This window comes from Ailuropoda melanoleuca, chromosome 3, assembly GCF_002007445.2.
Source record: "Ailuropoda melanoleuca isolate Jingjing chromosome 3, ASM200744v2, whole genome shotgun sequence".
Taxonomy (NCBI): domain Eukaryota; kingdom Metazoa; phylum Chordata; class Mammalia; order Carnivora; family Ursidae; genus Ailuropoda; species Ailuropoda melanoleuca.
In genome coordinates, this window is record NC_048220.1 from 125,450,568 (window position 1) to 125,463,076 (window position 12,509).

General features: G+C 38.5%; 1 pseudogene; it reads left to right on the top strand.

The window, feature by feature from the left end:
• The first annotated feature begins 2,309 nt into the window (after positions 1–2,309).
• Positions 2,310–12,509, top strand: part of LOC109489280 — a 151,004-nt pseudogene continuing 140,804 nt past the window's right edge.

Genomic DNA, 12,509 nt, shown 5'->3' on the forward strand with positions numbered 1-12,509 from the left:
AAGTACCCCTCCCCTTCTGGTTGTTCAGTTGTCTAAGGAACACTAAGCGATCAGGTGTTAGTCACAGATACAAGTTCATGAGAAACCTAATAGTGTTCTTCATGAAAGACATTCATTCTAACAGAAGATCAAATCTTGTAGACTCTAAACTTGCAGTGACAGTAAGCACATTTTTTTTTTCAATTTCGTCATTAGGAGTGTTAGCATTTTTTGGCTCTTAAAATGATTTTTTATAGATACTAGAGTGACTTCAGTGCATATTGCCTGTTGGTTTCGCATTCTGGAGGAGAAGCAGGACCCCTGCAGGATTTCTGTAAATTATTGCCCTAGCTAAGCTGTTTGCACGCCATTTAAGCATACGATTAGCTTGGATGTTTCTGATGATATTGTGTGTAGTAACACAAGTGGATTCCGAGGTGATGTACCCATTATAACACTTCCTTCGACATTAAAATGATTATTTAGAAGCAAAATTATGTAAAATATCACAGAAATAGATACAGCATTTTTTAAGTCGTCAGATTGTTAATGTTTTGAGAGGCAGTACAGTTAGTGAAAACTGACTCATTTTAAAAATTGGTGTTAAGTTGCTGTCCCTTTCACAAGAGAAGAGGTCTGGTGACATCTATCTTTCACTCTCTGGAATTATTGGTTTCCATTCATGCAGGGTTGGGACATCCGCAGTAGCAATAGCTGAGTTAGTCTTTTGAGAGAGAATTCATGTCTGTAGGTACACACGCATCCTTCATTTCTGTCATCAGAACCAAATGTTTATGGTCAAAGGATTATATACCTGTCTTTTTGATTGTTGAAGTCTCTTTAAGGATGGATAGCTTCTGGATAAACATTAACATAAGACACATTGTCACATTTGTGTTCTCTCCTTATAGGCCTTCATATCACTCCTAAATTGTTGTCTTGATCTTTCAACCTTGCTACTAACAGCCAAGTCATTTACAGATGCCCAGATCATTGTATCCTGTCAAAAGAAGAGAACACCTGTTCGTATCTATAACTAAACACACACATACACACACGCACAAATCATTGCTTGCTGAGGTTTTAGAGAACGATACTATAAAGGCATGAGCTATCTGAGCAGAGCAAATGGCTGTCTTATGTAGCTTTGGAAGGTATGGACTTGAAGGATTAGTAGCTTTTCAGAGGTAAAAGCAGATTGATGTTGATTGTGGAGGTGTCATTACTCCAATGAAACTGTAAATTGGTTGATGTTTAGACACATGTTCATTGGTATGATTCCTTTCCCAGTTGGACCACTTTCAAGAGCAAAGGCTTCAGTTGTTTGCTAGTTTTCCAGAAATATATTCACTGTTTTCTGTTTGGTTGGTTGTTTTTGTTTTTTCTTGTTTTGGTGGGGGAAGATACATAAATTGAATGCATTCTTTCAATCTTTGCTGGTACTCTTACTCCACTCCTCACCCCCTGGATGTGGTTTTGATTCTGAGTTTCTCTTTGGAACGTGGGAATGAGGTAATTTTCATGGGTTTCTACTGATACTTCTTACAAAACTGTTAATGAAGGACCTTATAAGCTATGCTAAGAAGTTATTTTTATCCTTCAGTCAAAAGGAGAATATCAGAGGGTTCTATATGTATATGTACGATTATATTTTACAATTTCCACTCCGCAGAGCAGAGAATCATTCGTCAGATAGCAAATAGTGAATAAAGACAATCTGTTTTAGATATGAAGAAGAGGGAAGACGGAGAATAAACTAGCATAGCGGATGAAAGAAAGGAGATAAGGTGGGTGAATTCAAGAAATGTTTCAGCTGGAAAAAAGGCGGGAAGGCAGTGGAGGTGGGTCCAGCCGCTCCGCAGGGGGAGGGAAGGGAGGACCTAGCTGTCCACCTGCCACGGGCAATTTGCTTGTGGGCTGCCACCCGCCATTGCCGTTCCACAGGGCTGGGCGATAGCTCTTGCAGGTGGTGAGGTGGAGAGGAGCTCTGTATTTTTCACAACAGATGCGTTCGGCAATTCTCAGAAGGGGTGGGGACGTCTCTGTATTTGGCCGAACGGGTTCTTTAGCCCTCTTCCCCAGCAGCCCTCGAGTCTGCCCATCGGGGCACCGCTGGGTGGGTGGCTGGGCACGAGCTCCTCCCATTACTAGCTGAAGTGCTGCATTGCCTCCCACTCTCAAAACCACCTCCGTTCTGGGCCCCCTTGCCCTGCCCCGCCCCGCCCTCCGCTCCCGCAGGGGAGGAGCCGAGGAGGCTCCAGTGCGCAGGCTCTCAGCACTGGATAAAAGCAGAGCTGGCTCATCCCTTCCCACCTAGGGAGGTGCAAGCGATGGGCAGACCAGCGGTGAAGACGCGGGAAAGGTAAGGCCAGTATCAGCGCCAGCTCTCTGCCGCCGTGTAGGGGGTAAAAAGTTGCCCTTGTAGTAGTCCGTTGCGCTCTCCTACTTCTCTTGGCCTTGAAGAGGGATTTCCTGGTTGGCTGGACAGTTTGCGCATAAAGAAGCAAGGATTCCTTTTGTGGCGGTGATTAAAAGACAGAGGGTCAGAGAGACAGTTATCTCAAAGTAAAAAGGGAGAGGCCAACAAATAAAACAAGAGATCCCTCACTACAGTGAAAAAAAAAAAAAGAGTTTCAGTTTTGTTGCTGGTGGGATTTCACAGTTGATTAAAGAGCCTAATGAACCAAATTAAAATGAGCTTTTTATTTTTTTTTTGTCTGAGATTGGAAACGTAGAAAGGACTAGAGAAATGGGTAAAAGGAGCTGTAAGAAAGTAAGTTTAATTTTGAACATTGCATTCATTTTTTATTTTTGTCATGGTAAATTACCATGAATTTAGTTACTTAAAATAACACATATTTATCATCTCACAGTTCTGTAGGTCAGAAGGCCTGGTTGGCTCCACAGTTTTTCTGATCAACATTTCACAAAATCAGGATCGAGGTGTCCTCCAGGTGCTTATTGTAAGGTGTTGAAAAGAATTGGCATCCAAATTCATTCAGGCTGTGGCCCAGTTCTGGACTTGCGGCTGTATGACTGGTGTCCCCGTTTCCTCAGCGGCTATCAGCCAGGGGTCAGTCTTTGCTCCTAGAGGCTGTATACATTCTTCTCATGCTTTCCTTATGGCAGCCCCTCCAGCAATGGTGGGTGGAATCTCTCCCACCCTTTGGACATCTTCAACAACCCCTCTGCCATGGCTCTCTCACTGACTCTCTGGTTTTAAGACTCTTTGGCAATTACTTTGGATTTGCCCAGATAATCTAGGATAATCCTTCTATTTTAAGGTCAGGTGCTGTCTTTTAACTTATTTCTTATCTATCCAGGCCCTCTGGGAAGAGAAATGACCTCAGTATAATCTCCTTGTGAGTATGCTGCAGATCAGCCCTTCTAGAAGAGATATTAATCTTATTTACCATCAGAAAGACAATGAAGAGTCCTACTTATAAACTATTTTTGCAGCATGTTCCTTGTGTAGGTTACATATTGTAAAAAAAAAAAAGTGGAATATGTGGATTTATGGAAATATGGTTCCTGAAATGCCTCCTTTGCATAATCATCCTTTCTTCATATTTTGCTTAGAAAGTAACTTATCTTCTAAATCTGAAACTAAGCATGTTCATATATGGGACAAACGGGCGATTTGGGAAGCTGCATCTGTGTTATCTGATTTCTTCGATTACATGATGGTTCATCTGTGCTTGGTGTTTGTATTCGTTCAGTAATTTATAAAAATTGGTGCTGAGTGAGAGATATTAATTTAATTCTGACATAACTGTACAAATCTTTTTTGTTCTCTGTGTGTATGAGATCATCCAGAAAAGGATTAGTATAAAACCCTGGGGAAGAGAAATTCTTAAAGAACAGTTGTAGAAAGAAGAATCTATTAAGAATTGGCTAGAGATAGAGAATATTATAGTCTGTTTAACTTTTATGATCAAGTTGACTGGGCCACAGAGTACCCAGTCATCTGGTCAAACATTATTCTCAGTATATACGTGAGGATGTCTTTGGTTTAGATTAATATTTACATCAACATACTGAGTAAAGTAGCTTGCCTTCATCATATGGGTGGGCTACGTGGAATCAATTGAGGGCCTGAATAGAACAAAAAGGCAGAACCTTCTGTGACTAACAGGGGATTCCTCTTTTCTGACTGCCTTTGAACTGGGGCATCCGTTTTTTCCTGCCTTCAGACTCAAACTGAAGCATTGGTTCTTTCTGGGTCTCAAGTATGGTAGCCTTCAGACTGGAACTGTACCGTGTCCTCTTTTGGTTCTCAGGCCTTGGGGCCTGGACTGGAACCATATCATTAGCACTCCCGGTTCTACAGCTTGCCAACTGCAGATCTTGGGACTTGTAAGCCTCCATACTCATGTGAGCCAATTTCTTATAAATCTCTTTCTCCCTCTCTCTACCTGGAAGCAAGTGACTTAAGTAGGAAAGAACCCCAAGGACAAAAACCCACAAAAAAAAAAAAAAAGAAATTACTCAAAAATACAATGTAAAAGTAATTTAAATGTACAGTGTTACCTAATATTTATTGAAATTATTTTTTGGTTTTTATTTAACATATGTATTATATATATTTTGGTTATATATAGCATATTGATTCTGTTTTTTTTTTTAAATCCTAATATAGGTAGAAAGGATGGAAAGAGAATATTTAAAGTGAGAAGTAGTCAATGATGTCAAATGTTACATCAGTTTTGGTTACAAAAGAAGAATGGTAAAGGTGGTTAGAGCAGAATAATGGGGTTGTCATGGGGTCAGTGAGAGAAAAGAAGGTGAGAGGGTGAAAATAGTGTACATAATTCTACTTACAAATTTGGCTTGTCTTCCTTACTAGACTGCACATCCATCACAGAAGACGATCTCCATCCATTGTCTTTTTTATTCATCACTTTATTCTTAGCACCCAGGAAAAATGTAACACATATTTAAAAAATATTTTATAACACTGTTTCACTTCTCAGCCATTGTGTATGAATGATCTCATTTGCTCCTCAATGACAATGTCAAACAATCTGACTATGATTCATCAAAGGAAAGTGAATCTCAGGCAAGTTTACTCACACAAGTAGTTAATTGTAGATTGTGGGTTGATCTCATATTTGTTTTTTATCTGTATTCAGGGACACCTGGGTGGCTCAGTCGGTTAAGCTTTTCACTTTTGATTTCTGCTCAGGTCATGATCTTAGGGTCATGGGATCGAGCCCTAAGTTGGGCTCTGTGCTCAGGGTGGAGTCTGCTTGAGATTTTCTCTCTCCTTTTACCCCTCTCCCAGCTTGTGCGTTTGCTCTCTTTAAATAAATAAATAGATAAATAAATTAATAAAATCTTTTAAAAAAGCCTGTATTCATAAAAGCTATGCATGATAACTCTTGGAAAATTATATAAAGGTATAGTAAGACAATGATGCAAATGATATATTATCTCATTTCAATATTCTTAGTCATTAGGTTTTATTTATATATGTATTATATAAATAAATATAAATAGTATATATTATGTATATGTTCACATTATAGTACCTGTCATTTAGCTAAATAAATACCCTTGCTTTGTCTCACTTACTACATTAGATATTTTCTACCTGGAAACAAAAACTTGAAGGAGGAAAAAAAAAAGGAAACATAAACAATTTACTCAAAAATATAATGCAAATTTAATATGAAATGTACAAAGTTATCTAATATTTACCAAAATAATTTTTAGGTTTTTAAGGGATTGATTAGTAAATACAGTATGCAACCAAGTACTGTAAAGAATAATTTTCAGAATAGCATCACCTTGAATTTTATCATTACACAGTGCATGTGTAAACTTAAGCAGTGGGTCTGAAGTGGAAAAAAAATGAACCAGAGCATAAGAAAAGTGATGACTTCAAAAGTTAGAGAAACTTTCTTCAGCAATCACTGTGGTTGATTGGTCTTTTTTATTAAGAATTTATGCTGTATAGGGGCGCCTGGGTGGCACGGCGGTTAAGCGTCTGCCTTCGGCTCAGGGCGTGATCCTGGCGTTATGGGATCGAGCCCCATATCAGGCTCCTCCGCTGTGAGCCTGCTTCTTTCTCTCCCACTCCCCCTGCTTGTGTTCCCTCTCTCGCTGGCTGTGTCTATCTCTGTCGCATAAATAAATAAAATCTTTAAAAAAAAAAAAAAGAATTTATGCTGTATAATATTGACTCATTTGAGGCATTTAAATAACATAATAATGAAAATAATAACAACAAAAGAAATATGTGCTTTCTTTTCTGTAAAACCATCACTATATTAGAAAGTTGTAAGGAAAATAAAATATCTTTCATCCACAGATGCTTCCAAAGTAGTAATAAAGCCAATTAAGCTCAGCAATCTTTTGTTCAGTTTCAACTGAATGCAATAAATTTTGCGAGGCACTTTGAGTAAAAAGCAATGATACGCTTTCTCTCCCCTCCAGGAGATCTCGACTTCCTGGCAAGGGAAGTGGGAGGATAATAAAACAAAGAAAATTCTTATGAGTAATGTAGTGGCACAAAGAAATTTCCATAGGAGAACAAGGAAGGTGAATTTAATTCCGAGATAAATGATTAAATGTGGAAACAGCTTATAAAGTGACTATTCTTGTACAGGGTCTTGAAAAATAAGTTGATCTATACTGGGCAGAGATTGACCTGGTGACATGGACAAATGACAGATGTACAGTCTTCTGAGGGTAGATGAATGGAATGAGGATAAAGAAATGGGAAAGTATAGTTTGCATGTTCAGAATGATAGACTACTGTAGCTTGGGCCTGGTGTGCGTGTGTGTGTGTGTATGTGTGTGTGTGTGTGTGTGTGCTGTGCACAGCAGTATAGCAGTGTGCTGGGTTTAACAACTGTGGTCTGGGTTTTTAAAAATATGAATAAAAGGCCTGAGGTATCATGTTTGCTAAGTTCTCTCAGCCCACCATGGCTGATTTCAGGCTACCAATGTGATGTCACTGAATACAGAGTTAGGATGAGATGTACCCAGTTGGCTTTATTTATGAAATAGTTTCAGGTTACCGGGCTTTTTCATGTATGTGTGTGCCTGTGTGCATATGTAAGAGGGACAGAAAGAAAGTAAATGGAGAAATGGGAAGCATAATATTTAGGACTGGGATCAAGTACATAGAACACTGTTGGGGTTAAAAAACACAAATCTATTTCTCTATCACGTTAAAAATAATATTCTGAACATAGCAGTCCAAGGCTAATATAGTGGTTTCTAGAAGGACTCAGGACTTATCTCTATGCTCTGTTGTCTTTATAAATTAGCTTCAAAATATAAAAATCATTTCTTGGTCCAAGGAAGTTACTTGAGCTTTATCATCAGGGCTACTTTGCAGGCTAGGAAAGTAAGGAAAGTTTCTTTTTTTAAAGGAAAAAGAACACATGTACTATTTCTTATAAAGATAATTTTTTGAAGTCCCATCCACACCTCTATTTCCATCTCATAGTCCAAATCTTAGTCACACTGCATATGTAAATGTAAGAAATGCAGGAGAGACTCTGGAGTGAATCTCATAGACTGGAAAATTGTAGCCTTAAATAAAAATCTTTAAAGAAGATCTCTAAATAAAAGGAGATATTCAGGCAATTTGCAGTCTCTGCCAGAAGATATTATGATAGAAAAATAAATTAGAAAATGTGCCAGGGTCAGAATTAAACATCAGGACAGGAGATATAATATTAATCTCTATCTGTAACTATGGGATTTTTACCTTCATTCCTTTTTAGGATACTGGTTACCTCTGGTGGAAAGGATATTTGATTAGAGATACAGAAACTTTGTTACGTGAAAGATGCATGTCTTCTAGGATGACATTAGCAAGAAAATAATGTGATTGCAGATTCTGAAGACTGTAACAAGCCTAATGTTAGCTCTATCCATATACAATTACATTTTGCTTTTGCCCCCACCAAAATAAAGTTAAGAAATGATGTCTAAAGAAAGGGGGGATAATCAGAAGGGGGAATGAAGCATGAGAGACTGTGGACTCTGAGAAACAAACTGAGGGCTTCAGAGGGGAGGGGGTGGGGGAATGGGATGGACTGGTGATGGGTAGTGAGGAGGGCACGTGTTGCATGGTGCGCTGGGTGTTATACGCAACTAATGAATCATCGAGCTTTACATCGGAAACCAGGGATGTACTGTATGGTGACTAACATAATATAATAAAAAAAAACATTAAAAAAAAAAGAAATGATGTCTAAGATATTCCACTAGCTTAAGCTGGAACTTGGGAGCTGGAAGTATGGTTTATTATTGGGTTGCCCTGGATGGCTCAGTTGGTTAGGCATTGGACGCTTGATTTTTGGCTCAAGTTGTGATCTCAGGGCCATGAGATTGAACCAGGTGTCAGGCTCCGCACTGGGCATAGAGCCTGCTTTGGATTCTCTCTCTCCCTCTCCTTCTCCCCTTCCTCTCATTCTCTCTCTCTCAAAAAAAAAAAAAAAGTGGAATTTACTATGGAGATTGTGAAATGGTGAGAAGGAAGGAGAAACAACCAAAAAGAAAGATGGAACTTTCAAACTGTGATGGTAGAAAGGAATTCCTTGTGTACTTGCGATTGCATAACAGTAAAAATCATTTTCCTTCCAGTTATGAATTTTACTCAAAACATTTATGGCATGCCTGTTATAAGTGAGCTCTTACATATGCAGCCTGAAGTCATTGAAGGTGTTTGAGGAAAACAGAAAAATGAAATAACAAAGTTTAGGTTTCTGCTTAGAAGCTTTATTCTGATGGCAGACTGTATAATTCATGTATTTTGAATAAGTAGACAATGGATGCATGAAAATTGGTAAGGAATCAAACCCAACAGCTCAGGAAGAAAATAATGAGCTGCAAATTAAGGCAACAGAATTATTGCAAAGGGAAAGATGAAATAAAAAATCTTGTCAAGTTGTGTCACTAAGATTTACAAATAATTGGCTGTGGAAATTTGAAGAAAATGTATGTCAGCTTTCCTGTTTGGCTCACTGATAGAACACAGGGCTGCTTAACAAGATAGAGAATGCATTGGGAAGGAAATATTTGTGGAAGATGAGGTACAATCAAATTGAGAAACATTTATTTTTAAGATTTTGCTAAAATCTAAAAATAGACATTCTGTAAGTACTGGACAGATAAATACAGGTATGGAACTCCGGTTAGACTATAGATATTTAAAAAGCATCCATTGAAGGAACAGATAGTTGTTGGAAGTCAATGCCAGTGAAGGATATGTGGCAGAGAAGAAGAGAAGGAGCAAAACTGAAATTTGAGGCACTCTTCATTACAAAGACCACCAGAGAGGGCACCTGGGGGGCTCAGTCAGTTAAGTGTCTGACTCTTGATTTCGGCTCAGGTCATGATCTCAGGGTCATGAGGTTAAACCCCACTGTAGGCATGGAGCCTGCTGAAGTCTCTCTCTCTCCCTCTGCCCCTCTTTGCCCCTCCCTCACGCCCCCTCTCAAAAAAAAAAAAAATGGCCAACAGAGAAAAGGAAGCTGCAAATGGGTAGGGAAGAGGCACCACAGTTAAAGGGACAAATCACCAATGTAAAATATTACATTTTGAATGCCCTGCTAATTCATACCTTTTTCTCATAAGAAACTTGAGGAAAGATACAAGATAGGAGCCAGGAGAGCTACCTGGTGTTCAGCAACAAAAAACAAAACACAGGTGCCCGCGTAGTGGCCCATAGAGCATCTGTCTCTGCAAAGACTTTTCTTTGGCTCTTCCCCCTCCAGTCCTCAAAAATTCCAGAAAAGAAATGTGTTGCCCATGTTTACAACACATGCCTGTCCTGTAACTATGCTCCACAGGGAGCTGGAAAAACTGGCTTCCTATAGGGAATTCCACAAAAGGGAGATGGGGGAGACAGTAGAGAGGAGGGTATCCAGAGAAACTGTGAGTGTTCATGACACGCCCAGTGTTTACATTGTGCCACATACTGAGCTAAAGGATTCACATGTATGTTTTGAGATAATTATCACAATTTATGTGGCTTTAATATAATCAATATACAGAAAAATGAAACTAATGTTTAGGGAGATTAAGTACTCTAAAATCACACAATTTATGAATGGGACAAGAATGAAAATTGAGCAAGTCCAGCTCCACGTACAAATTAGACCAGGTTCGGCCTTTTAAACTTTAATACTTCTCCATATTATTAACTTGCTTCAGATAATTCAGCTAATTAGTAGCTAAATTATAACTAAAAACCGTTAACTACTATCAGTATCAGGGGGTAGATAATAAAATGTTCTCTCCTAAGTACTCGGAAATAATGGGAATAAGAATTAGTGCTCAGGTTGAAATTATGAATTGAATATATAATGAATGAGGGCGTGACAAGGTACCAGGATATTAAGTGAAATGTTTCTGTTGTTTCAGAATTTTGGTTGAGACCCTTAAGCTTACAAAAGTAATGTTGTTACAAGGTTAAGTGATGGTCATAAGTTTATCATCCAATTTCAGAGTATATAAAAGGAAGTAAGAATATTGATCAAAAAAGTTTAGGGGCGCCTGGGTGGCACAGCGGTTAGGCGTCTGCCTTCGGCTCAGGGCGTGATCCCGGCGTTGTGGGTTCGAGCCCCACATCAGGCTCCTCTGCTATGAGCCTGCTTCTTCCTCTCCCACTCCCCCTGCTTGTGTACCCTCTCTCTCGCTGGCTGTCTCTGTCTCTGTCGAATAAATAAATGGAATCTTTAGGAAAAAAAAAAAAAAGTTTAAGTGGTGGATATTTATTTGGGGGAGGTTGGTTGAGTGCTAAGTACTTTTATTCCTTCCTTTTTAGTAGGGGTGTGAATGCATGCTTCCTTCCTCCTTGCCTCCAACCAAGAAAGGGAGTGATTTAAAGAGAAACCATTGGAAAACATGACCAGTGCCCACCAGGGATTGTGGCGTACAGAATTAATTTGTGCCAGATCCCTTCTTGGATCATTCTATACCTAAGGGTTTTAATGTGTCCTTACCTATGATAATAGAATGCAGAGAGAATAACTTGACCTTACAGATTTTGTCACGTGGACCTCATGGAAGGTAGTTGAATTTGATTTATCTTGAAAATATTCCAGGCCAAGTGAACCCAGTGCCCATGTGAGTCACCCTTGTATCAAAGACACTGTTGGGGAGTGTTTAGCAAAAGTGATCAATAGGAAAGTGAACCACTTGTATCAAAAAGAAATGCACTGGAAGGTTCTCAAAAAGGCCTTTAAAAAAATCACGGGACAGTCCCATGAAGCAGAACACTAAAGAAGACTCCAGGATTAGATTTTAACCAGTCTCCTTACCCCTCCTTCCCTGTGCGGATTCCTGTTACTGTTCTAGAATCCAGAGGCTAAAAGTAAATGAGGATATACAATAACAGTGAAAGTGGAATAAATATAATAATCCTTTCAGGCCCTGCCCCATTTTCACTGCAGGCATAAAACTAAGTCCAGGTGGAATTATGTCAGTGTGGAATAAAAGCTTAAACTGAAGAAACAATTGAGGCTTTAATATTAGACTTGACGGTGCTCTTTAGTATCTGAGAACCATATAGCTTGTTAGTCAATGAAGGTAAGTAGAAAAATAAGAGATATGCGTGAGCTTTTGAGTCAGGCAAAGATGATTTGGAGAACAACTTGAGAGTGAGAACGATAAAAAATAAAATTGACTTCTGCTAGCTTATTACTTCAGCTTATTCAATAAATCAGCTTTAGGTATTAGAAAAAATCTGAAAAAGACAAACTGGGTTTCAGTCTGTGAAGTATGACTGTGCATAAATTGAATTCATAAACATATCTAAAGAAAGACTAGGTCAACAATGGGAAATGGACATGAACATTGGCAAATGGTGTTATAAAACATTAGGCCTAAGAAGATGAGAGGAAAATTGGGAGGGGGCAGGATAATTAAGAAAATAATTAGATAGAAAAATGATTATTTTGGTGTCTAAATATTATCAAGTGCTCATGTGGGAAGCACTCCACTAAGCGCTATGATAGAGTGTCACTTACTTTAATCCTTTCGAAAGTAACACAAAGTAAATATTATTTCTGTTGTACAGAATAAGAAACTGAATCACAGAGAAATAAGACAACTTGCCCAAGGTCATAGCTAGTTAATGTTATCAGAGATGCATATAAAGCTGTAATAACTGAATACTTAATTGTTGGAACAAACTACAAGTGTGTTAAGTCTTAAGAGGACAGGATAGAGACACTGAATTCATCTCTCAAAGAACGGATTTACTTTGGCCTTTTGGCCAATTGTGTTAAATCAAGCTAACCTAATTTTTCATTTCACTGAATCTATTGCAAATTAAGTCTGATCTCATTAATGTTGTCTAAGTTGAATGCTTTTGAGGAAAAAAAATAACTCTATTAAGCCATAAAGCCACAATTAGTGAAATGTATTAGATGTGATTATAATGTGACGGATTATTTTTATAAGCGTACCAAGCTTATAGACTCAAATGAATATTGAACTTTCCACTGTTAACTTTGAAAGAATAAGCCATATTGTAATGAAGCTTTTCTTGTTGAAACTTCATT